This window comes from Microtus pennsylvanicus, chromosome 1 (assembly GCF_037038515.1).
Source record: "Microtus pennsylvanicus isolate mMicPen1 chromosome 1, mMicPen1.hap1, whole genome shotgun sequence".
NCBI classification, from domain to species: Eukaryota; Metazoa; Chordata; class Mammalia; order Rodentia; family Cricetidae; genus Microtus; species Microtus pennsylvanicus.
In genome coordinates, this window is record NC_134579.1 from 172,096,125 (window position 1) to 172,123,202 (window position 27,078).

Sequence of the window (27,078 nt, forward strand, 5' to 3'; positions counted from 1 at the left end):
AAACTTTTCTACAACCACCTTCCTCCTGCAGGTTACACTGAAGCTGGGAGAAGCCAACATCTTGGTCATCTGTGCTCTGGGGTCAGGAGACCTAAGCTCTAATGTCTGCTTGACCTCTTGAATACCATGGGAAGATGGAGTCAGCAAAGGGACCTCTTGTAGAGCAAGAACAATACTTACTTCATCAAGTTATGAGAAATAACTCAAAGCAAACCCATCCAATACCACACTGTGACCGAGCATTTTACTAGCTCTTACGAGTCCATAATCAAATAACTAAACCACTTTTTCATCAGTTCCTATTAGACCACAGAGAAATATGACACAAGAAATCTTAACTTGGTAACTACCTTCTGTTATAGTTAATTAAAAAAGAATAAAAGCATGGCAGAGCAAAAGCAAATGAACATACAAACAAACAAAACTGAAACAGTGACTGTAGATTGATATATAACTTAAATATTTATTTATGGCTAGATTATATGGGAGGTGACAATATTTTACTGTTATCTCTGAAGCTATCATACATTTAAACATTAGAGAGGTAACAATTGCATATGTTTAATTTTTAAAATATATTTCTTTTGAATTATACAACTTTTTATATAAGCAATCAGGCAGTTCTTATGATTTACATAAAATTTCCCCTTTAGAGCTCAAAAATACAAAAACTGGTAGTGATTCTACAGATAAGAATAGCTAAAGAGAATAATATTTTTGTAAATTAGATTCATTTATAGAATAGGTTCAAATATAGTTACCAGTCCTCATTAATCATTTCAGATGTATGACCAACCACGTGAAAGCTGGGTAAAGCTTACTTTAAGCATGTTAGTTGTAGGGTCTGAGTGTAGGAAGGAGGGTAAGGTGGTTTTGAAAATTTTCCTGCCTCTGAAAATGGTCTGTCAGTTACTCTAGGCCTTGCCAAAGCTGGTTCCTCTAACATTGCAAATGAAACTTTTGATGATTGCCCTGGTAGCCAGTTGTCTCTGTCATTTGTTGCACATTTGAAATTTTGTTTGGTTGTACTTCGTGCTTACTCAAGTAATATTATTTCCCTTCTTGGGTCTTTGATGGGGTTGAAGACTAGATAGTTGTAGTTACTTTCCTCTTGATGTGGGAGTCCCCTCTGTGTGTTGCCTGTATTGGTTAATGAATAAAGAAAACTGTTTTGGCCTGATAGGGCAGAACTTAGGTAGATGGAGAAGACAGAACTGAATTCTGGGAGGCAGAAAGCAGAGTCAGAGAGAAGCCATGGATCCTCCACCTGAGACAGACGCTGGTTAGAATTTTACCTGGTAAGCCACTTCTACACGGTGATGCACAGGTTAATAGAAAAATGGGTTAAATTAAGATGTAAGAATTAACCAATCAGAAACTAGTGCTAATGGGCCAAGCAGCAATTTATTTAATACAATTTCTGTGTGGTTATTTCGGGGCTAAGCTAGCCTGGCAGCTGGGAAGAACAAATGGGCCCACTCTTGCAACATCCTCTCATGAGACTTGGTCAACTTATTTATAATACAAGACTTAAACTCCTTAGAATAGGATAATTATTGATACATTTGTCACCTGTTTCTTGCTTGATATTGTTTATGCTGGTTGTAATTCTTATTTTTATATCTGATATTTGTTCTTATTGTATATATTTTGTAATAGGCTTAAAACTCTCTTATTTAAACAAAAGGAGTGGTGCTGTAGGAATTCGTACAGCCAGTAGCCTTTAAGTTACCCGCCCACTTTGGCATGGCTTCTTATACTACGTATGCCAATGTAAGGCATGGGTCCGGCCTCACTTCCAGTGGCGTGATTCGGTTTCTGTTTCCCATTCGTGCAGAGGATTATGATGTGTGAGTTTGCCCCTAAATAAATAACCCTTTATTATACTCAAATCTGAGCTAGTGTAGGATTTCTTTTTAGTGCCCTTCTTCAAGCATGTACATCTTGATTTTGTATATTACAAGTCATTTTATCTCTCAAAGATGTATCATTTTAGTATGTTTTAATTGTATTTGACTGTATGGAAAGTACTTAATTTTCCTTTTGTACACTGAAGTGCTCTCAGTACATAGAACAGTGCCTACAAAGGGAAAAATAAATACTGTTTTGAAGAAATTAATAGATTAAACTAATTTTGGATGCATCCATTTGCTGACTGAAACACTGGGCAACTGACTGAACTGCTGTGAGCCCCTCTCCCATCCATATCTGTACCCATTAGCGGTATACAAATAAGGTGCAAGTACCAAGTAGAGTGTTTGAAACATTCCTGACCTTGGAGTCAGTGTCTTTTCAACATCTGAAGCTGTTTGCTATTTCTTAAGTCTACACGACTAGAAATTGTTTTCTTTCTTTGTTAGGTTTTCCCTTGTTGATGACATTATGGATTTATTTCACAGCCCCCCACATGTAACCTTCCTAGAGATATCAGCTCCTCCTCTCAACTGCTGTCTGTCTTTGTATTTGGGCTCAACACATTCCAGTTTGAGCCGCCGCTCTTAGTTTCATGTATCTTGGTAGACTGCAAGCTGATGGTCCTGGAGATTGCTTTCCAGTCATTGGTGCCATTGCACTCAGCAGTTGCAATGTGTTACTGATAGTGCAAGTCCACTGGCTGTCAAGATCTTTACAGATATATGTGACAAGGTACCAATAAGGTATTGGCATAATATTATATGAACTGTACTGCACAATCTTTGGTTTGGAACAGTGTAAAGTGTTCTCAAGAAATTACACAGCAGACATAGATGTACACCTTTTTTGGCATCTGGCTATTTTTCTGACTATGGCTTCTGCTTGTATCATGCTAATGGGAGGCAAAGGAAACTCAGGCAGTCTGCTATATTCTGGTGACTTAATAGCTCAGTGATGTGATCAAGCAGTCCTCTCATATTAATTATTAAAATTACACTTAGGGAAAAGTCCCTTTTTAATATGATCACTGCCCGTCATGCCTCTTTTGTGAGGGTTACATTAATGCACCACACAGTACGTAAGCCCAGACAACATAAAGGACTTCGCAGGCAGAATGCTCACTTGCTCTAGTAGCATTAATACAAGCAATGGAACTGTTCGCACTTTTGGAATTTCCATCACCAATACCAGACAAGTAAATCTCTCTCTGCTGCAATGTGTTGCCTGGATGACTGAAAAATACATGTGTTTTAAAAGTAGCTACCTATCATGGTTTGGGGAAATAGATATATTTCCAATTTGGTTCAGTCCAACCCTCAAAATAAATAAACCTGCCATAGCTGAGCTGAGTGCTTCGAAGCAATTTAACCTTCCTTAATTTTAAAGGCCATACTAAAAATTTTGTCTGCATATCCTTCCCTAATCGAGTTTGGAGGAGACAGCTGGGCCTGCCTTTTCCTTGCACTGTGTTTATAGTTACAATCTACATTTGCTCACACAAAACCCTTAAAAAATCAGCTGCAGAACTGGCGTCTGAGAAAGCAATCCCATTTCTAAGTATAAGTTATGAATTCAGAAAGGCAGGAGGGTAACCTATTGCCATGGGACAATGGTCTTTTATCCTGTCACTTGCATTATTTTTAATAAAATGCTGGTTGGCTAGTAGCCAGGTAGGAGGTAGACATGGGGTGACGAGAACAGGACAATTCTGTTTTTTGTTTTGTTTTTTGGTTTTTCGAGACAGGGTTTCTCTGTGGTTTTGGAGCCTGTCCTGGAACTAGCTCTTGTAGACCAGGCTGGTCTCGAACTCACAGAGATCCGCCTGCCTCTGCCTCCCGAGTGCTGGGATTAAAGGCGTGCGCCACCACCGCCCAGCAGGCGAAGAGGAAAGCTCAGTCTGTAGTTGTCACCCAGACAGAGAGGAAGCCAGATGAGAATGCCTCACTGATGAAAGGTATCAAGCCACACAGCTAACACAGAGAAGAATATTGGGCTAATATAAGATGTAAGAAAGAGTTAATAGGAAGCCCGAGCTATTAGGCCAATCAGTTTATGATTAATGTAGACCTTTATGTGTTTCTTTGGGACTGAATGACTGCAGGACCTGGTGGGATGGAAACCTCTGTCAACAGCCTAAGAAATCCCTGTTGATAAAGAGCAATATCTTTTTTCATCCAAAGCAGTAACTGTGAAGAAACATTCTGTGACAGGACAGGAACCCTGCAGGCCATTACTGGGGAGGTCATGAAAGTGACATTGGAAAGAAATCTCTGCAGCACATTTTCTCTCTTGTCATCTATCATTCCTTGCCTCCTCATAAGGCTTTCTTGGCTTGCCTAATAAAATGACTTTGTACGCTCCTGCAATGTAGCAAGAACTCGTATATAGTGGTATAGACAGGGTGAACCCCCCTGAATATTCTAGTTCATTTAATTACTTGACCATCAGTGTCAGAGTTGGACCTTCAAATGAAGTTGTTCCTAAAATGTGACTTGTGCTACTTCTAAGGGGCATCTGTTAGGGACAGGCATCTTTATTCTTTGTGCCTCTGGATGGGCAGTGTTTCTGCTAAATGTTGCACCAACCATTGGCCTCAGAATGTAGACAAGTGGGGCAGAGCCTTCTGGTTGTAATGATCATAGACTGAGAGGGGGAATCATGTTTTTGAGAGGTGAGAGCATTGAGACTGGTCATTTGTCACTATGTAATATAGCCCATTCCCTTCTAACAACCAAGATAAAGAACCATGAACAACAATGAAGGAAGGCTTTTTATCTAGAAGTGACAAGGGGAAATTGCAAAACATAATTGTTTGGGGGAATGGGAAAGGAGCATTGAATAAATCTGCCTGAAACATGCTTAATGACAAATTAAGGGATTAAGGATTCTTTTATGGGTAATCAGCAAGAATGTAGGTTGGAGCAATGTAGGTAAGGTTTTTACCTGCTTGTGAGGACCATGTGCAGGAATACTTATTGTCACTGGAATTCATAGCATTCCTAATTGTGGGCAATAGGAAAGCAGGGAATTGGTGGCAGGATCTGTGAATTTATGGAATAAAACAGATGGGAGTTCAAATCTCCACTGTTCAATTTTGAGCCATTTCATGAATCTGTCATTTCTTCATGTGTAAAAGTAGGGTATAGAACTCATCCCACAGGTTTCTAGAGAGGGCTATGTGATATATCATTACAGTGGTTGCTCAGCGCACCTTACTTCCTCTCTCAATAAACAGAAAATTAAAAAATGTAAAGTTATCAAAAGGTTCCGGGTTGGTTTCTGTTTTTCTTTGGGCAGGGTCTTCCTATGTAAACCTGGTTGCATGTTCATTTCAACAAACAAGCAATTCAACTTGAGAGCTGAAGAGATTGGGAGGGTGATTCTGGAAGGACGCTGAGCCAGGGTCAACAACTGTTCTGTTTCAATCTGTCAACAAAGACTTCTTAGCATAGGACAGGGAATTGACTTCTTCCTGTTCTTTCTTAGTACCCAAGAGTGTGAGACTCAAAGAGAAAAAGAGCGAAGGAGTTAATATGTAACAAATAAGAATCCAAAAACAGTGTTGCTATGTACTACTATGGTCATCATCGCATATGAAATTTTACTGCATAGAAATGCTTATCCACTCTGGTTGCTCTTTAGATAACAGGCTGTCAAGTCTCATTGGCATCCAGTTTAATGCCTGGATGAGAAAACCAGGAAACTGCTAAGCTGTACCCTGTAAGAAAGTTATACCTGTGTTTCCTTTAATATCTTTTCTAAAAACTCTCATCTCTAAGCTGGCCCTGGAGGGGTGAGGAGTTTCCGATTTGGGCAAGCGTCTGTATTCAGCTCATCACTTTTATTCTTCATTTACACATGGCCTTTGAGATTCAATCATAGTATAATGCAGCAAAATTCTTGGACCTCAAAATGTTTTAATGCAATGTTAACTTGATAGTTTTGATTCTGTTTTAAAAATATAAATGCCCTTGATCCCATAATTATTTCATTATCTATGGGCTAATGTTCATAGTACTGAAAATACTTGCAGATAACCTTCCATTAAAGTAAATTCCTTTGTGCACTTCTGGTACAACTTACCAGATACTGACTTGTCATAATGTTCTTGCCTTTTCTAGTCAATGTCTACTTGGATTTTTGAAACAACTGGTCAAAAAGTACAAAACCTATGAATACTCTCTCCATGTAATGATTTTCTGACAAACCCTCAACAGGTGTAGCCAAAGACAATGGTGTGGAAAAGGGATGAGCTATGAATAGTCTCCACAGCTACCTTTCCTCACATACATTAGTCAGCAAGACTAAAACCCAGGCTATCTAGTGACTCTAGGTGCTTATGTGGTCTCAGAAACTTTAGGGACAATAAACCATGGAACAACTTTTAAGGCTGTAGAACTGGTCAATCAAGAACTAATATCAGATGATGTCTTTGGTTGGTTCCAGGGCAATAGCCATGAGAAAGGAGAACTTAAGAATCTTAAGAAACCTGTAGGCCTGGCTCAGGGTAGGAATTAAAAACCAAACATGTCTGTTTAATCTTCCAGACTCAGTGAATGAACTGCTACACTGCCATCTGCAGAGCATAGCCACATCCTTCCCAGTATCATATCTATCTTAAGGCTGAGACTCTAAAGGGTGATACAGGCACAGTGATCTCATGCTGATGATGCAAATACTCAGGCTTAATTTGCAAATGGTTAGAAAAAGAACCTATTTAGACCACAAAAGAAGCCTAGATTCACGTCAAAGTCTGATGGAGTTCTAAATACAGAATAAAGATAGTTTAGCCTAATGTTGATTCAAATTGGGTCATTGGTCCAAAAAGGTTAGGATATAAGCGTGATCAATGTAGAATTTCTTTCAAAGGCATGTTGGTCTGGGGAGATAGTTCCATTAAGAAGCAAAAGAAAATATAGACCTGAATATAGAAACTGCTCATGTGAAATGTCACTAGAGGTAGAAGAATGTCCCAAAGACTTGCTGCATGGGAATGTTCAAATTGCTTATTGATTCTATTTCCCTGTCAAGATGCTGTTTCTTCATATCACCAATAAAATGGATTTCAAGACAAACAACCCAGCCATCAAAACCTTAATTACTCATTGGGACCTTGGGAGCTCAGTCCAGTGCTCCAGTGTGGGTCTCTGTCTCTATCTCCATCCATCGCCAGATGCAAGTTCTAGGATGATATGCAATATATTCGTCAGTATTGCTCTAGGGTAGGGTCATTTCAGGTTCCCTATCCTCAGCTGCCCAGGGAACTAACTGGGGACCTCAGCTTAGGCACCTGGGAGCCCCTCTAGGGTCAAGTCTCCTGCCCACCCTAAAGTGGGTCCCTTAACTAAGAATTGTGGTTCCGTGCTCCCCTATCCAACCTTCCTTTATCCCGATCCTCCTGTTTCCCCAAGTCCCCCCTCCTTCCCTTCTACCTTTTCTCTCCCCATCTCCCCTTACCCCCATCCCACCCCACCCCCAAGATCCCACTTTTCTCCCCGGCAATTTTGTCTACTTCCCTTATCCAAGAGGATAACTATATGTTTAGTGAGAACATGAGCAAAGATGTCGGGACCACGAGGAGTGCACCCACCCACTGAGACAGTGGAGATGATCTACTGGGAGCTCACCAAGGCCAGCTGGACTGTTACCAAAAAAAGCATGGGATAAAACTGGACTCTCGGAACATGGCGAACAATGAGGGCTGATGAGACGCCAAGGACAATGGCACACGGTTTTGATCCTACGCAATGTTCTGGCTTGGTGGGAGCCTAGCCAGTCTGGATGCTCACCTTCCTAGATATGGATTGAGGGGGGAGGACCTAGGACTTACCACAGGGCAGGGAACCCTGACAGCTCTTTGGACTGGAAAGGGAGGGGGAGAGGAGTGGGGGGAAGGGGAGAGGGGTGGGAGGAGGGGGAGAGGGGTGGGAGGAGGGGGAGAAGAGTGGGAGGAGGGAGAGAAGAGTGGGAGGAGGGGAAGAAGAGTGGGAGGAGGGGGAGAAGAGTGGGAAGAGGGGGAGGGAAATGGGAGGCTGGTGGGAGGAGGTGGAAATTTGTTTTTTTTTTCTTTTCTTTATTCTCCTTTTATCTATAAAAAAAATTAAAAAAAAAAACAAAAAAACCTTAATTACATTTTCCTTGTCCTGTGACTAAGGTACCTGAGAGAAACATGTAAGAAACAGCTGTGGTTCGGTCCATCATTACTGAAAAGGCAGGGCAGAGTTCACTGCATCAGACGTGTGTGTTGGAGATTCCTAAAACCACAGGGACCAGGAAGCTCAGAGCAGGTCTAAGACCTCCAAAGCCTCTTCCCTTGGACTTCTCTTACTAGACAGGCTACACCTCTCAAAACATCCACAACTTGCCATGACATTGACCCACACGGAGGGATAGCATTTAAACCATGGGTGTGGGGGAAACTTCAGAGTCGAATTATAAAGCCAACCATATATAAAAAAAAGAAAGAACAGGAAAAGGGAAAACAGACAGTCCTACCCAGCATCTGTACTCTCATGAAGGTGTGATTGTGCTCTGTATTTAATTAAACTAATTAATCCTATTTGATGTTGACTGTGTCAATTTCCCTCATCAAGAGTCCTTTTCATTACTTTACTCTCCTACCTTCTTTCTGTTCCTTTGATCTTTTCCCATAGAAACTCACAATGACTTCATTCAACAAGTACTTATTGAAGACCTGCTATATGCCAAGAAATAGTTTAACATGCTAAGGAGACATTGGTGAACAACATTTCCTGTCCTTAGTCAAATTCCACTTTAAATGATGAAACTAAAAGACGTACCAAATTAATCCTTATTTAATTTAGGTAAGGATTTATTTATCTATTTTACTCGACTCACTGAAAACACAAGACTGCTTTGCTCATCTCTACTACACACAGTAGGCCCTCAGTCATTATTTGCTTGATGCCCGAATCTAGCACTCTAAATGACAACAGCATGAAAGTCAAAGGCATTCCTAGAAATGAACATCTGAGCCTTCTTCCCTCGGTACTAATTTATGAACAAGCACAGAAAAGCACAGTAATTAGAGCAGTTGAGGAGTCGTCTCCAATTTTAGCTCTAATTTTGGAAAGTTTTGTAGTTGAAACACTGAGTTGTCTAACATACCCAATTTCAGGGATCAAAATACTTAAAAAAAACATTTTAGTAAAAGCCTTTGGCTCTTAAAAACCTATAGTGGATTTTGGGAAGTTTCTCTAGCACCAGGTTTTTCCCTAATAGCATAGTGATTGCCTCTATCAAGATGTCTCTTTCATTGCTCTCCCATTTCTTCCCTCTTCCCCCTCAACCATCCTTTTACCTCAAGTTCTCATCTCATCTCCTCCTTTACTGCCCCCCTTGTCCTAGGAGATCTCATCTAATTCCCCTTCGCAGGGTGATACATGTGTCCCTCTTAGGGTCTTCCTTGTTACCTAGCTTCTCTGGAGCTGTGGATTGTGGTCTGGTTATGCTTTGCTTTCCATCTAGTATCTATTTATGAGTGAGTACATGCCATGTTTGTCTTTCTAGGTCTGAGTTGCCTCAATCAGTTCACATCTGTTTGCCTGAAAATTCATGATGTCATTGTTTTTCACAGCCAAGTAATACTTCATTGTGTAAATGTACCGCATCTTCTTTATCCATCCTTTAGTTGAGGACATCTAGGTTGTTTCCAGGTTCTGGCTATTATGAATAATGTTGCTAAAAACATTGCTAAACAAGTGCCATTGTGGTATGATTGATTATTCTTTGGATATATGACCAGGCATGGTATCACTGTGTCTTAAGGATGATTGATTCCAATTTTTTGAGAATTCCTAGGAATTCACAAGGATGACCCCAGCTAAGATTCCTAGCAATAGTGGAGAGGGAGCTCAAACTAGCCTTCCTCTGTAATCAGAATGGTGATTGCCCCAACTATAATCATAGAGCCTTCATTCAGCAGCTCACGGAACCAGTTGCAGAGATCCACAAACAAGCACCAGGCCAAGCTCTGGGAATCCAATCAAAAAGCAGGAGGAAGGAATATATGAGGAAGAGAGGTCAAGATCATGATGGAGAAATCTACAGACAGTTGAACCAAGCTTATGGAAATTCATGAAACCTATAAAAACAACTGTGGTTCCTCCATGAGACCAAACTAGGCCCTCCATATGTGGGAGACAGTGGGGAAGCTTAGACTATCTGTGAAACACCTGATAGTAGGACCAGGATCCATCCCCGGTGCGTGAGCTAGCTTGTTGGAGCCCATTCCCTATGGTGGGATGCCATTCTCAGTCTTAATGCAGGGGAGGAGGAGCTTGGCCCTGCCCCAACTTAATGTGCCAGACTTTGTTGACTTCCTATGGGAACCCTTACCCTTTGGGAGGAGTGGATGGTGTTTAGGCTTGGGGGATGTTGGGGTGGGTGTGGGAGGAGAAGTTTGGAGAGGTGAACTTTGGATGGAATATAAAATGAAATTAAATTTTGAGTGAGGTAACCCAGACCTAGAAAGACAGTTATCATATGTACTCACTCATAAGTGGTTTTAACCATAAAGCAAAGAAAACCAGCCCACAAATCACAATCCCAGAGAACCTAGACAACAATGAGGACCCTAAGAGAGACATACATGGATCTAATCTACATGGGAAGTAGAAAAAGACAAGATCTCCTGAGTAAATTGGGATCATGGGGACCTTGAGAAAGAGTTTAAGGAGAGGGGAGAGGCAGGGAGGGGAGCAGAGAAAAATGTAGAGCTCAATAAAAATCAATAAAAAAAGAAAAAAAATCTATAGTGAAGAACTGCCATTCTCACTTGGTTCCTAAATCACAAAATTGGAACAAAACTTTGCTTTAAAATATAAATATCAGAATACTATGAAGGGCCTCTCTCATTTAGAGCATTAGTGAAGCTTCATGAATTAATATTCAAAGGGCTCAAACTGCCCTGACTAAATACATATTAAGGTGGTACTACTTAATATCCACACAACTGCCATGTCATAGAAGTAACTTTTAGTAAGATCTTATAATTTACAGGAAGGCTCACAAAACCCTTCAAGGGAAGGGTTTATGCTTTACAACAGATGTAGCACATTCTTTCACTTGCAGACATTCATTTTGTCTCAGACTGCAGTTGTAAGGAGAGAGGTCACAGTGTACTAATGAGTGGGTATCACCCTGGACACAGCCTCCAGGGGATGATATTTCTTTTCTCCCCACAGCCCTTGCTAGCATCTTCCTTGCCCTGTAGCTTATGTAAAATAGAGGGTGAGTGGGGAGTGAAAACAAAGAAGAAAGGCAGAAGGCTGAAGAGTTTGATGTTCAGTTCTTTTGAGGACCATTTTAGAATTTTATTTATTTATTTATTCTCTCATACAATACATTCCAACCACAGCCTTACCTCCTGCTCTTCTCCTAGTCCCGTCCCAAACGTCCCCTCTTCCCCATATCTACTCCTTCCCCATTTCCCATCAGGGAAAAAAAAACAGGCCTCTCTGGAATATTAACCAAATATGGCATAGCAAGATGCAATAAGACTAGGCACAGACCCTCTGATCAAGGCTGGACAAGACAACCCAGGAGGAGGAAAAGAGTCCTAAGAGCAGGGGAAAGAGTCAGATAACCCTCACTCCCACTGTTAGGAGTCCCACAAAATTTCCAAGCTAAACAATCACAGCATGTATGCAAAGGACTTGCACAGACCCATACAGCCTCTATGATTGCCACTCTAGTCTCTTCTAGGATGATCTAGTCCTTATGAGTCCTGCTTAGTTGGTCACATTCATCTTGCCTGTTTTTGCCATAAATACAAGAGTTGACTTCATGACTATAGCATTTATAATGGCAAATTACAAGATGGAAGTATTTTAGACTCAGGCTATTTTTACAATTTGACAAACAAATACTATCCATATAACTTGACAGTACCATGAAAACATACTACATCAGCGTCACAAAAGCCACTCCAGACATCTGTGAGGAACATTTTTAAATGGTAAATATAATGAAAATCTTATAGATGAATGGTAGGATTCTTTCTGTTATCTTGATAACCATTTTTAAAGGAGCCACACCCATTCATTCACTGAGAGCTAATAATGCCATACTGTAAGAAGCACTACTGCCAAATATCAAGTACAAAGTGAAATGTTTCAGATCCCAGTGATGTAGGTTCACCCTTAGTAACAAAGGTAGTACTAACTAATGGACTTACAAGAGAAGGAGACAGCAAGTCAAATAAATAGATACTGCATTCAATTTTAAGGTTTTAGAGTGTATACAAATTCTAAATTCGACCATATGTGCTTCAAAATACTCTGTAAGCAAGAATGCCTGTAAGATTAAAAGAAAAGGAGAACGAGACTAAGGAGAAGGAGAGTAGAAGAGAGGCAAGAAGGCACAGGGCAGGGGAGACATAGAATTAAAAGCTTACAAATGGCCAAGTGTTGTTTCTATCTCTGATATCCAAATACCTTCATGCTTCCACTCCCACACACATAAACATAAAAACAGTGGCATACAACTCCAGAGTGAGAGCCAATAGCTGGCTTTGAACTACTTTTTATTCTCGTACAATCTGTTTCCCTAAAGAAAGGAAAAGGAAAGGAACAACACTTCTCAGCTACTGTTTTTCTCTCTCTTTGTAAAGCCATAGACACTCCCACGCAGCACAGGCTCAATCCCAGCCAAACTGTGTGCGTGCGCGATTTTAAATAGGAAAAGCAGGTCTTCCATTTCTGTTAGCAAAGTCACCTCTCACTGCTAGAGCTAAACATGTAATAATACTTTATTGTCATGAGCAGGAATCTGCTTTGCTAATTAAATGCAGCTGTCAGTAATTATTCCTTGTCAGTATAATCTATTTTCGGTTGCTCTACTTTAAATGATAAAAAAGGGCCTGATATTGAGAGGGTGGGATAGGCAAGGTGACTACTTACTTCCTCAGATTATCAACTCACTTTTTAAGAAACGACCGATGAGCATTTTTTTTATTCTGATGATGTGTTTACTGGACTGCTCCGCTTGTTCTTAGCATGGGGAGTGGTTGGTTAAAACTGTCTTTGCTTTAAAATTTCAACTCTATACTCTTACCCTTCTGTTTAATACCCAAGGTCTTAACAGTTTCTTAACACTACCATGGCATTCTCATTGCACATCCTGAAGAGACAGCAGGGAACAAATCTGTAAGAAAGGCAGCAAATGAAGTCACTGGAATATCCACCAATGTACATACACATTCTAGTTCCTGGAAAACTTGGTTAGAAGCAGAGGAAATCCTTTTTGGAAGGAAGAGTAGTAACTTTTCTCTATATATATTTCCTCTTATCCTCAGTCAGGTTCTTTGGGAGTAATCAGTTTAAGCTTCTGAATTTGAAAGAAAAAAATACTTTCATGATCTTTGTATGTGATTCCAAGAGATCTGCAACTGTGATACTGAAACAAGGTCAGGACAAAGTAAATGGAGCCTGACTTACTGCATGAGCTAGGTACTGTGGCAGCCACAGATGCTGGCATCCTGTCCAGGGTCAAAGGGATGCACATCCCTGACATGGTTAATGAATGTGGTGGGAATGGAGAGTGGAAGTGGGAGTCCAAAGGGGTTGTTTGATGGACTGGTAGAAGTATCAAGAAGAAAAATAAGCTCAGCAAGAAGTATAGTATGAGGGAAGCTTGCCGTATAATAGCTTCACTCCGCCGGGGATAAAAGACTTCTGAAACCCTCAGAGCATCCTACCATCTGTTGTCTACACAACACTCCAATAGCATCCCATGACACTAGTTATTAATTATCTTGTAGAGTTGCCCTCAAGTTTGGCAGCTACTCTTCTGAATATGCCATGTTACATATATATAATATATATTTTTTTTGTTTTTTTGGAGGCCCCGCTGGGATATATAATAAATTTTTATAAATATGTATTCATATCAGGGAAAGAAAATCTTTCCAGAGGAACAATGAAATGTAAAATAAAGCTATGCAAGTGCATGTAAAGTTATATAGATAGAAGTCACTAACTTATATAGTATCCATAATCCAATGAGAATGGCATAAATGGATCATGTTCTATTTTGTCCACTGAGAAAACTTGAGTTTTTCCTTAATATTCTCATTTCTGAAAATAGTAATAATAATAGTAAGAGAAGAAAATGAAGAGTCACTGAGGGCCTTCAGAAATGGTTTTTTTCAAAGAGAAAATTCCAAAAGATAAAGGTAGATAGTAGGTGGGGCCTTTAATAGGTTTTTTATTTTAACTTTTATTTTAATGGATTCTCTATCCTAGCCCACTGAGTCCCCAGAGAGGCTGATGTCTACTGAAGTCCATCTTTTAAATCAGTTGATAGTGATTCTGGCATATTGTAGGTGATCAGTCAGCTGGTGAGTTTTGAGTTGTTATCATAACATTGGTTAATATGTGTGGTAAGCACTTTAGCAAGATTTTAGGTAGTTGAGCCAAAGACACGATTCAGAACCTTTGCATTGATGAACATAGATTTTGTTTTACACACATGAGTGTCAACAGGTCCCCCAGGTCCCACAATCACAGAGACCATCATGTACCTTTTCTGCATTTTCCTACACTGGATCCCTTGTCCAGTGTGGGGAGCCATGAAATCCCTTTCCAGTTTCTCTTAATCTAAATCTCTTGCTTTAGGATCTCATGAGACCTGGCATTGAGACTGTTATCAGGGGCATTCTCAGGATATCTGCCCAAGACCACCCTAGCCAGGATTCCAGAACTGGTATCACTGTACACAACACTGTTAGATGTCAGGATGATGATCTTAGTCACTTTAGTTACTTTATTGCATTTTTTCTTCTCAGCATATTTCCAGTTTCAAGCATCTTCATAAAAACATACATACATGGTCATCTCCTTAAAACATACAAAAGGCCTGAAAACTTTCCAAGATTTCAATACTTTAATGCATTTTAATTAGCTTACATCAATCATATGCAATAGGTTTTACCATCAAATTATCATAGGTACATATTGTATATAACTACTACTACTTTGCTCCCCGCCACCACACTCAAGTATATACAACTCCTGGTTAAGCAACTTTTTAAAATAGAATATGGTTGTTTGTCCAACAGGATGGCTCAGCAGGTAAAGGCACTGCTAAAGACGATAAGCTGCATCCAGTCTTCAGGATGCACAAGCTGAAAGGAGAGACCTAATGTCTTACAGATTGTCCTCTGACCTCCACATGCATGCACTCTGCTCATTCTGGCACAGGGTGAAACAGGTACCTGTTTATATACTAAATGATGAGAAGAAGAAATGAAGAGTTGGGTATGAGAGGACTGAGAGAGCAGTCTTCTCTTTGATCTCTGGTCAGCCCTCTCTTCGGCCTCTCCCAATAATCCTCTTCTCTGGTAAGTTCAAGTGTGTATGGTGAGCTATCAAGATGACTTATTCATTTTTAAGTATAAATTTGGAACTTTGTTTCTCTAGAAATGACCTTCAAAGGATTGTGTATTTTTATTTTTATTTTATACCTTCAAGATTAATAACATTTAAGAAGGTTCCATAAACTTATTTTTTAAGATTTTTCTTTTAAAGTCTTTTAACTGTATATTATAACCATATCTCATATTTAAGTTCTTTTTTCTTATAGAGCAGGAGACATATTTAACAAAGCACTAAGTATTTAATAATTCTGAAAAATCTATGAATATTTGAGGTAAATCTGAAAATAAATTATTTTACTGTGAACAAAATAGAAAACTCAAAAGACCAAAAGATAGGCCAATGATGTACAATAATCCCCTTACAAATGCTTATCTACTACACAAGAAAATGGCAGCCTGTTGGTAAACATACTTCATAGTAAACACGCAGAATCGAGGCTTTTAGATGTGTGTGGCCATTCCCTAGGAAGTAGCCACAAATATAAATAAAACAAAAGTCCCTTCAAAGACATATAAAACATAATTTTACATTCAAAAATATCTCAAGTATACTATACTCTAAATATACTAACATATTTAAAAATATGTAAACTAAAACCTGAGAAATTTCAGCTCTGAATCTGTAGTGCTTCAAAATGTACAAGCTCTTCAGAGACGACATGATGCTGCAAATGAAAATTTCCCCATCTGGTCTTATCTTACACATCAGTCAAAATACAAGTGTGCTAAAGTAGTATATAAAACTGAAAGGAGAAATAGAGTGCACGTGAAACATTAGTGAATTTTCTGCTTAGTCTTGCTCCCATTCCCAATGAATACAAACAAATAATAATCCAAAATTGGAAAATATCTGAAATTTAAAGATTGCAGAGAGGTTATCCACCACCTGAATAGATATTGACTTATTTGATATTTCCTTTCTGAAATCAGAAGCAAGAACACAGAGTTAAATACAGTGCTAAATATGTCCTTATTTCCCTTGTAAATCAATTAAAATCATTAACAAATATGATTACTTATTCAGGTATGAGAACCTCATTTTATATTTTAAGACCGAGAGTAAATGAGTGTGAAAGAACTAAATTAATCCTTACTGCTTTCACTTGAAATTTGACTTTGGAATTCTTATTGTGAGAATCTAACAGTATTTTAATTTTAATTGCTTTATTTAATTTGTTTGTTTGCTTATTATGTCTGTGGCTACTTCCTAGGGAATGGCCACACAGATCTAAAAGCCTTGTTTCTGCGTGGTTACTATGAAGTATGTTTACCAACAGGCTGCCATTTCTTGTGTAGTAGATAAGCATCTGTATTGGGATTATAGTACGCCATTGGCCTATGTTTTGGTCTTATTAAGTTTTCTATTTTGTTCACAGTAAAATAATTTATTTTCAGATTTACCTCAAATATTCATAGGTTTTTCAGAATTATTAAGTAATTAGTACTTTATTAAATATGTCTCCTGCTCTATAAGAAAAAAAGAACTTAAATATGCAATGTGGTTATAATATATAGTTAAAAGGCATTTAAAAGAAAAATCACAAAATTGAATTCATGGGACCATCCGAAACTTTCTTAATCTTGAAGGTATGAAATAAAAATACAAAATCATTTATAGATCATTTTTAGAGAAAAAAGTTCCAAATTTACACTTAAAAATGACTAAATCATCTTGATTGATGGATGCTCATTGTACACACTTGAACTTACCAGAGAAAAGGATTATTGAGAGAGGCCAGAGAGAGGGCTGACCAGAGAGGTCAGAGAGAAGACTTTTCTCCCAATCTTCCCACACTCTCTTCTGCGTTTCTTCTCATTATTTAGTACATAAACAGGTACTTGTTTCTTTGCCGATTGATTTTACCATCGAGCCTATAGGTTTCCCAAGAGAAGAATTGAGTCTCCGTGTCTCCAGCATCAAGCACACTCCATAGCATAGAGCAGTCATCCAACAAATGAACTCTAGAATGGATCAAAGAATTTACCAAGTAAGAAAAAGGAATATCAAAATTAGGCAGATGAAGGAATATTATGGTTATTTTTAATAAAAAATAGGACTAGTGCTTTATTTATTCCAGATACTATGGATACATTGGATACATTTGAGGGGAAAGTTTTTGTATATGAGCATGTGGTAGAGAAATCTGAAACAACCCCAACTCCACAGAGTGTGATCAATACTATAGCAGATGATCAGAAATCTAATAAATTATTGTGCCAGAATGAGCATCAAGAAAGACACAGGTAATAAAATGAAGAGAGATAGTGAGGAAGGTAAAATGTTAGAAGAGCAACGAATATTGACACTTGTGTGTGCAAAAAGAATGGATGTTGAAGGGACATGACCCATTGCTTCTTGGAAACAAACTCACCATTGTTGTGACATTCACTGGAAGTGTGACAGATGAATCCCAGACTGTGTCATTGAAAAAGTAAGGATGAGATAATAAGGATATGGAATAAGTTTGAATTTGATGCTGTAAGGATGAATAGAGAGATTCAGAGGCCAGGTTTATCTTTAGAAGCATTTAAGAAGCCCTGAAGAGGAGGGAGACTCAAGACTGATGGAGCAGTTGTCAAGATTCATTGGAGAGCACTCAATGGCTTGAATTAAAGTGGTAACTAGTGCTAGGAAGATAATGTGAGCTCAGGAGGCAGGGTGCTTGTGTCTCTGGGACATACCAGTGTGGTCAGCAGGAGGAGGAACACAGGTATGTGTCTGTTTCCTCATATAATCCTTGTCCCTATTCTGTTTCTCCCTGCCCTTGGTTGTCTAGGTAGATGACTTTGTCAACCAGACAAGATCAAAATAATGGAGTACTTAAGAACACATAACATTAAGAAAGTAATACGTCATAAAGTTTCTCAAGCCCTTTGTTGGTGTACAGAATGGGGAGTCCATTATTTTGAAGAATTTCAAAGTTCTGAAACTAGACACTGCCATAGTAACCCAAGTGTCTCTACTAATCCATTTCAAAGTGGATAGGGTAAGACACTAAGATAAACATCTGATTTAAAATTCTATCCAACTAAAATCAGGAAATAACAATACAGCTAATACTAAGATTTTTGGTCCTCCTGGCAAAGCTATCAAGACAACAGGAGACACATCATTTCTCTTTAAAAAGTTAGCTATAGATGTTATGTGGACACCATACATCTTGTATAGATTCAGAAACAGTGGGATAGAACCCACTGTTTACCAAGAACAAAATGAATACAAGTCTTTTAACTATCCATCTCCATGTCGATGGCCCATGAGTCTCTCAGGCCCTGAATCTCCTGCTTGCTGCCTCTATCTGCTCCATCTGCTCCCCCCATCACCAAGTGTCTCAGTTCTCTGCCTCATGCATTCTGAGACACCTGCATAAAGAAGCCCTATCTCTTTATATGACATGCTATATGGCATGGGCATATGAATGAAGGTCACAATCCAGCAAAGCCCTGCCCTAAAGAAGCACAATCCAGATCAGAAAAGATCCCTAGAGGCTTGCTGGGCATTCTCCTGAGAGAAGGACTCCAGACACAGACTTGTCAATTGCAGAAACTTGCCACTCACAAACATGTCATTCCCAGAGCCTGGTCACTCACAGAGCCTTGTCACTCACAGAAATGCTTGTCATTTACAGCACCTGCCCACTTAGAGACATGTCACTCACAGAACACATCTCCCAACATTAAGGTTAAAAGAATTTTACCTAGCTGCTATTGGGACTCAACTGTTAGTCATTAACTTAACTACAAGCCATGCAGCTCCTTAGGAGAGACCTACAGACCATGGGTGTGAAACATATCCTTGTGTTTTTTTTTATTCATCAAAACTCTGTATAGTCTATCATTATCATTATCAAATTAGACAGTATAGCTTAGGGAGGAGTCATCTTGACAATCCATAGGTAAAAATGCCCAGTATAATAGGATGTTTCCAAGAGACAAACACACTATATTACAGGCAGTCAAGCTCCCCACATGTCCATGCGCACCACGCTAGATACCAGAGAAAAAGAACTGCAGCAAACATGCAAAGGCCCAGCAGAAGCAAAAGGCACTGCAGCATCTGCAGTCCCATGACCCTGCCTAAATGAGATTGTCCCATCAGAGGATCCCTTCTGCTGGGCTGACACAGGGAACTTCAACTGCTTATCGCTGCTCTTCCAGCATGGCCAATGGCAGCTTAAGTAACTATTATATACACATGCGAGAAGAGTGAGCTATGACAAACCAAGGCATGAACTTTCATCTAAATGAAACTCTTTAAGGTGAAGGGATGTGGCAAAGAAGGCACAGGGAAATAAAGAGGGGTGGGGTAGATTTTGGAAATGTTGATTAAATGTGAGGTAGCATCATTTATTGTTTCATTAAATAAAAATTACACAGAAAAGCATAAGTAGCTAAGCTATGTGAGCTTAAAATGTGGATGGTAGGTGGAGTTTCTGTATTAAATTGTTACCCAAAAAGAGAAATCTAAGAACTAAATTAAACCTTTAAAAGAAGTAACCTGAATAATGACAACAACCCAGACACAGCCTTTCCTTTTTATACAACGAATTCTCTCTATACACTGTAAATTGAAAGAGTCAGAAGAATATCTGTGTCTCCCATAACTTTTAGTTGTTATTGAATATAAAGAGAGTAACAAATATTTTGGTGACTTTAATAACACCTTGTTCCCCTCCTTCACTGTACCTATGTCAGAGACAAGTACTGTCAGAACAGGCCCAGCAGGACTTCAGGCTGGGCATTTTGGTGCATGGCTGAACAGCACTTGGGAGGCAAATACAGAGGGATGGTTTGACATTGGAGGCCAGCTGGGTCTGCATAATGAGTTACAGGCCAGAGATACTAGACCTCCATAGTGACACACAGAAATAAACAAACCAAAACACAACAAAAGAGCTATAGGCAGACTTTAAAAAGAATGTGAATGCCGGGCAGTGGTGTGCATGTCTCTAATGGACACAGAGGCAGGCAGATTTCTGTCAGTTCGAGACCAGCCTGGTCTAAAGAGCTAGTTCCAGGACAGGCTTCAAAGCTACACAGAGAAACTCTGTCTTGAAAAACAAACAAAGAATGTGAATTAGCTGTCCCATGAGCTTTTGAGCCTTCTCTCAAGTTCAATATCCCTGTCCCCATTTTTGCTGGTTCTTAGGGTAGAACCTAAAGCCTTGAGCATGCTGGGTAAATGCTCTGTCATTGAGTTCTACTCCAAGTCTATTCTATGATAGATATGGGCCTCTTAAAAATCAAGTTTTGAAACATCTTTCATTGTGTTCTTCCCTCAGCACTAAGAGAATACCCAGAATATGTGTTTTATAGACTAGAAGCCATGATTCATCATGTAGCACATGGCTATTTCATTTAACTCTCCTAAACGCTGTCACAGTGATGCTAAAGATCATGATGCTATCAGCAGAATCAACCACTGACTCATATTTGATGCACTAATCCTAGGTATCTTGTATAGATTATTATAAAAAAGACTGTAAATAGCATTTCTATTACCACATAACATCTAAAATTAGTAAGAATTAAAAAGTCTAATCAGTGTGCTTCAAGGGGTCACAGATAAGACCAGCTCACTCAGTCCTGCCTGATAAAGTAATTACACAATGATAAATGCCAATGTAAGTTTCTTCAGTGGCTTGAGTGAGCTAGCTATGCTGGAAAGCATCACAGTGACATTTTAATAGGTTTGCAAACAGTTCCCCAAACTATCCTCAAATAGTGTGATCACTACTATTTATGATAGGATGGTGTGCTTCCTCATTAGCACTTTAGAGATCCTGCTCTTTAATGTTAATCTTGTCATTTATGTCTTATTAAAATAAAAGGCATAATTGTAGCCACTCTTCCCTATATTCAAATGCAAGTGGTTGAATCAATTTATTTTTCAACACTCCTTCCACCCCTTTATTTTGTTCAACCACTCCATTTCACAAAGATTATTATACCACATGGCTTCAGATATGATTCATAGATGATGACTAAGACCAACATGAAACAGAAATTGTCTCTTAAACATTGACTGGTATTATGATTACAAAATACCCAATGTAAGTATAAAAATGTGTGAAAGGTCTTTATTTTTGTTTCGTCTTTGGACAAGCAATTTGAGGAATATCCAGCTTCAGTTCATGTAGCAAACAGTAACAGGCTGTATAGAGATGATGTTGACAAGGTGAAGTTCCATCTCATACCTTTTATAAAACTCAGATTTCTTTGGCACGAACCCTATAGTAACACATATCATTGACCTTAGTGCAAGAAGTTCACATTACAAGGATATTATGGGAAGCATAAAACATTCAGTATCTGATCATCTATGCTATTAAATCTGCTTAAGTGTAGCATCAGTTCTTAAAGTTACCTAATTTTACAGTAGCTGAACCTTAGGAAATGATTGAGTCCATTAAAAACTACATTAAGGTGCAGTACCACACTCCAGCCCTGCTCAGATTCAGGCTATGTCACTGTTCCATTACAGCCCCTTTCCCAGTGAGTTTCTGAAGAATTTACTCAAAGTTAAAACCTTCATGGAGTAAATCTGCTCACTGGCTTGCTTAGGACCTCCCGACCAGGCTTAGCACCACCCTTGTGAACTGGGTCCTGCCATAACCATCATTATTCAAGACAATAACCCACAGACATGTACACAGACCAAATAAATGGAAACAATTCTTCAACTTAGCTTTCTTCTTCTTAGGTGACTCTAGTTCATGTGAAGTTAACAAAAACTAACAAGCATATAGTTGCTTTAATTAACTTTAAAAAATTATTCAAAAGCAGTTAAATAGTATAGGAGGCTGCCCGAATTAAATGTCAGCTTCACCATATTGGTAGCCTTAATGATTTGGCTGCCATTTAAGGAGACAAAGCCTCAATTTCCTCATCTCTAAAATGGGCATAGTAACAATATGCATTTCCCCTATGCAAGATGGCACATGACAGAGAGGCTGCAGAAATCAATGAGTTGTTTTTTTAGTCGAGAATTTTGAAAAGTACTAACTAGCCACACACTATTGGCCATTATAAGTATTTCTTAATCAAATTGTTCATAAAAGTTTATCACTCCAAAATTCTTATACCAAACTTGAGATACTTGTAAGTATCACTCTGAAAATGAGGCTCATATCACAAATCCCATGCCACAAAGGGATGATCTTCCTGTAGTAGGTTATTGTAACATAGAGCTGTACACAGAAACAAAGACCAATGCATTTTATATACACACGCACATGTGTATGTATACTTATTTGCATATATTTATATATAATACTTGATAAAAACAACTTTTCAAACACTTCTAAATACAGATACAGCTTTCTTTCATGAAAAATTTCAAAATAATGGAAAATAGTCCATTGTAGAAAAGATTAATAAATAATAAGGCAGATAATGAGCCTTGCATATAAGATTTAGAAAGGTGGTGTATCCTTATCTGTGTATAAGCTAGAAGGATTTCCAAACATAATTTTTCTAACAATTGATAAGTTAGCTATTTTGAAGTACATTTGATTGGTGACTTAACGTGTAGTCATTAATATCTTGCTTTAATTGTGCTTCAGATAGAGAAGTAAGGATTACATCATGGTTCTCAGAAACAAATTTGGATTACAGAGAAAGAAAAATTTGTCAACAAATAATTGGACTCAAGGAAAAAAAATACAGCTTTGCTTGCTTTAAAGAATTCATATTAAGTTGAAGGAAAAAAATCTAAGTATCCTACTATTCTGAATAGCATCATTCCAGTCCATAATGGAAAGTCATTCTGTCTTTGACTTTCCTCTATTTTGCCACCCTAAATAAGAAAGGGGACAGGGCTTGAATGAAGGTAAACCCCTGTGATTTGAACAATTAATTCTCTTTCTTATTTTGTCTGTCCTCACACCACTCACTTTTCCTTAAAATGCAGTTCCACTACCAAACAATAACTACTCAATTACAATATTGAACTATTAAATAAAATAGTGCAGAGAAATGTTTTATGTTGCATTTACAACATAAAAACAATTTCAATTACACACTCTAGTGTATTGTAGCTCACATTATATTCCCAAACATGCTAGTCATTTTGAGCAAGTACTCTATCCACAAATAGTGTATTTCACTAGAAAGAGTTGTTTAGTTCACGAATAAAGGCCACTGCCATTTAAAAAAAAAAAAGGCAGCCTGCCAAGATATTCCAGGAGATTCAAAGAAAATTCTCCCCAACTAAAATTTCCATAAGAAGTTTTATTTTTTCCTCTAAAAGAGAACCTAAACAATCATTTTTGTTAACTTCTTCATTTGCATATAATTGCATTATTAAGAGATGTTACTGTTGCCGAGATTAGAAAAACATAGGGATGAGGAAATGAGGAAGCAAAACACTGTTCTATGAATTTAAGTTTGCTTTTTTGAGGCAACAGGAAGATTTGCATTTATTCATAAGTGAATGCTAATGATGTATGGAGGTCTGGCACTGCTCCAAAGAAGTGCACAGGAAGACAGGACTAGAAATGAGAGCCACTGCAGATTCATGACTTGCTCTAAGAACTCTGATAGGCAATCAGAAGATTAGAGACAGCGTCAGTTCTGTGGAGTTGAGTCATCCAAATGACACGTGGGTTAAAAATAATGGCAAGACTTAGGCAGAAAACAAAGTTAGATACTTCAATGTATCATGTGACTCTTGAGTCAAGGGCTCTTTTTTGGCTGATTATCTACTTTGGGGACAAATCTGTTTTCCTAAGAAAGCTACTGCTCTGCAGTTCCCCTCACCCAGAGTAAGAACAAACACCCCACTGCTAGCAATAATCCTTCCTTGTTTGAAATAACGCCCCAGCTCAGCCATGCTTATTGTGTGCGCTCATGTCTCTAGAAAGACTTCTTGAATGAGTGCAAATTCAGCGAGGAGGAAAGTTATTCATTCAAAAACATCTGTGTACGTCTGCAAAATAGTGAGAATAGTGAAGGCAGCGTCTCTTCCAAACACTGAGAAAGCCTCCTCCCAAAGATATCAGAGGGAGCCACTTCCAACATTAAGCCTGAGATCCGGTTTCATGTAGAAACCAGGACCCAGTACCTGCTGCGACTAGTCACTGAACACTCTGCCCATAATTCCCCTCATTAGATGCTTAGCAATATCTATTGGAAAATATTTTCCATGAGCAATAATTCCTGTTTCTATTTTATTAATTGAGGAAAGATCATGTGTAAGCAGCCTAGGGTAACTTAGGAGAGGCCAGAGCTATTATTCTTACCACATTTAACACACTGCAGCCAAGTCAGCTATAGGTAAACAATAGTTTCCTCCCCATTATTGTTTCTTGTCTCATTGAATTTTAGCACAATTCACTGGCAAATATCTTTATTTTCCCTGAGAAGCCTGTTTCAACGGACCCAGTCACTTTAAATAGTATTGGTTGTAAACAAGCGTGACAAAAAAGGAAAGGAAAGATGATTTTATTTCTCCTGCTAAGAACTTAACTAATTTAAGAATAAAGAGGGGAAAAAAACCACTCATGAAGAGGAAGGGCAAAGGTAACTTTTAAAACATATTATAATTAATAGCAATAAAAGATTTTAAAGCGTAATATTTGATATCTAAACTTGGCAATCACGGATCATCTTCAGCAGTTTCTTTGAAAAGGAGACCCATATGTTGGAATTGAATTGTAACATGAAAACACCTGTCCAAAGCTATGAAATATGTAGAGAACATTGCACAAAACCCTTTAGAGGCACTCACTTTATATGAGTGACAGCAAATCAGTTGAGAAAGGGGCAGTGCCACCCCAAGAATGTCCGCCCGTATTGTGCCCACTCCACACCCTGCATACTGTTTATCAGATTCAGCTGACATAGATCAGAAGAGAGTCACGGGGCAATGAAATGTATCCACAAAGTGATACGATATAAAGCACTTTAAAAACGTTAAAGGTCCCCTTAAGAGACTAGTCTTTTCCATCAAATAACAGAGACAAACAGAGAGACAAATAGGTACACGCAGAGAGACGGAGAGGGACAGACAGAGAGCCGGAGACAGGAGAGAGGAAAGAGCAAGAGAGAGAAGAAAGGAGGCCAAAAGTATCCCAGCAGTAGCTTTCTTGGGTACATGGCACTCAAGGAAGGAAGCCTGCAAGCACAGAGAGGCGCCCACCAAGATGAAATGACTCTGGAGGAGTGCTAGAGGTTTGGTTGCTGTGGTCCTGGAATTGGAGTAAAGTCATCCACAGCAGGTGGGGTTTCCTTCTAAGCTGCGTAGTGTTCTAAGTCCCAGAGGCAGGTGACCGCTCTGCAGTGGGTCACAGAGGCTGCGGACTTCTTAGTAATAATAAGTGATCACCCTCTTCTTTGCTCCCATCGTGTGTGTGTGTGTGTGTGTGTGTGTGTGTGTGTGAGAGAGAGAGAGAGAGAGAGAGAGAGAGAGAGAGAGAGAGAGAGAGAGAGAGAGAGAGATGCTGGATGTGAGAGGGAAGGGAAGGGCTGTACTGAGTGAGGCTTGAGGGAATGGGAAATGACGCTAGAAGTGGTGGGGGGTCTCCAAAGAGACCTTCCACCAAGGCAACTCATGCTTACTCTGTCTACCTTTTCCTTGTGCCTCAGTACATCCCACAAGATACTTCAAATGGCAGTATGCAATCAGCCCAGAAGTGGCCAAGCACGAACCCCCAAACTCTGCTGAGATGAGCAATCTTCAGTGAAAGCGAGTTCTCCCTCTGACTCTAGGAAAGCACTGCATATAGGTCTCTGGAAAGACAGACAGGAGGGTGAGCCGGCAGAAGGACAAGCTTGGAGGCCAAGTGACTATCTAAATTCACTCAAGCAATTGCTCCCCTGTTTCCGTTTGTCCCATTAGTTTAATCCCAACCTCAGGAAAGGGGGTTTGGCTCAAGAGGCACCTATTAAAACAAAACCCCGCAAGGAGTTTTGGCCAGAGTGATGCCTTCTCTAGGCGACTCCCCTTCTCGCTTCCCCCCAAACCTAGAAGGTCCGAGTAGATTCTTCTCCTCTCTCTACCAGGCACGGCGGGCAGCATGCCCTGCTCACTCACCGTCATCCCCAGTGGCGACAGCCTCTGAGTGGACAGCAGCTTGGGAAGTGGTGGCCCAGACCAGTAGCGCTGGGTTACCCAGCCATTTCCGCGGTCCCAGTGGTAGTTGTCCTGTAGTTTGGGATGCTCTGCTCTGACTAGGTGCCCGCTGTGAGTGAGCGGCAAAGAGAGCAGACAAGCAGCGCTGTATCCGCGCGTGAGAGCGGGGAGGGCGGGCTCCCACTCTGGGGCGGCGACAGCGGTGGCCGCGAGGTCCTGGGCGGGGAACGAGGAGCGGAGGGGGCGAGAAGTAGTGGAGTTTACGGCGCGCTTCGCGCACTTCCCTGGGAGACTGGAGCCAGGTGCGGCAGGGCGCGCTCCCGCGGCGCAGACACGTCAGGGGCAGGCGCCAGAGTCCGAGTTCGCGTAGCTAAGGGGACCGCAGGAGCTGTTCGAGAGGAGGTTCGCATCCTCCTCTCCTGGCACAGACACGGCTGCAGAACCGGATCCCGCACGCGAGGGGCAGAGCCTCTGTCGTCCGCGGTGACAATGTCTGCAAACCCCGTCCCTCGGGATGCGTTCAAAAGAGCAACAGTCAGGGCGGCTCTGATTTTCCCTCTCTGTGTCCTCCTGCCGCCAGTGCCAAGCTGTGCGGACCGCGGACTCCCTGCCGCTCGCGCTGTCACGGCCGCCGCCCGGTCTCTGGCGCTCCAGCCGGCTGCTACCTCCCAGAGACGTGCCCAGCTGGATG

General features: G+C 39.9%; 1 protein-coding gene across 2 annotated transcripts in view; it reads right to left on the reverse strand.

Moving 5' to 3' along the window:
• The window catches only part of Hs3st5 (heparan sulfate-glucosamine 3-sulfotransferase 5), a 265,477-nt gene extending 238,610 nt beyond the window's left edge, over positions 1-26,867 (reverse strand). The window contains exon 1 of one of the 2 annotated variants that reach the window (XM_075945515.1): positions 26,349-26,523. The gene's annotated coding sequence lies outside the window, so the exon portion shown is untranslated. Of the gene's footprint in view, positions 1-26,348 lie in introns of both variants that reach the window. The other variant, XM_075945508.1, reaches the window with a different exon arrangement.
• Positions 26,868-27,078: the final 211 nt, after the last annotated feature.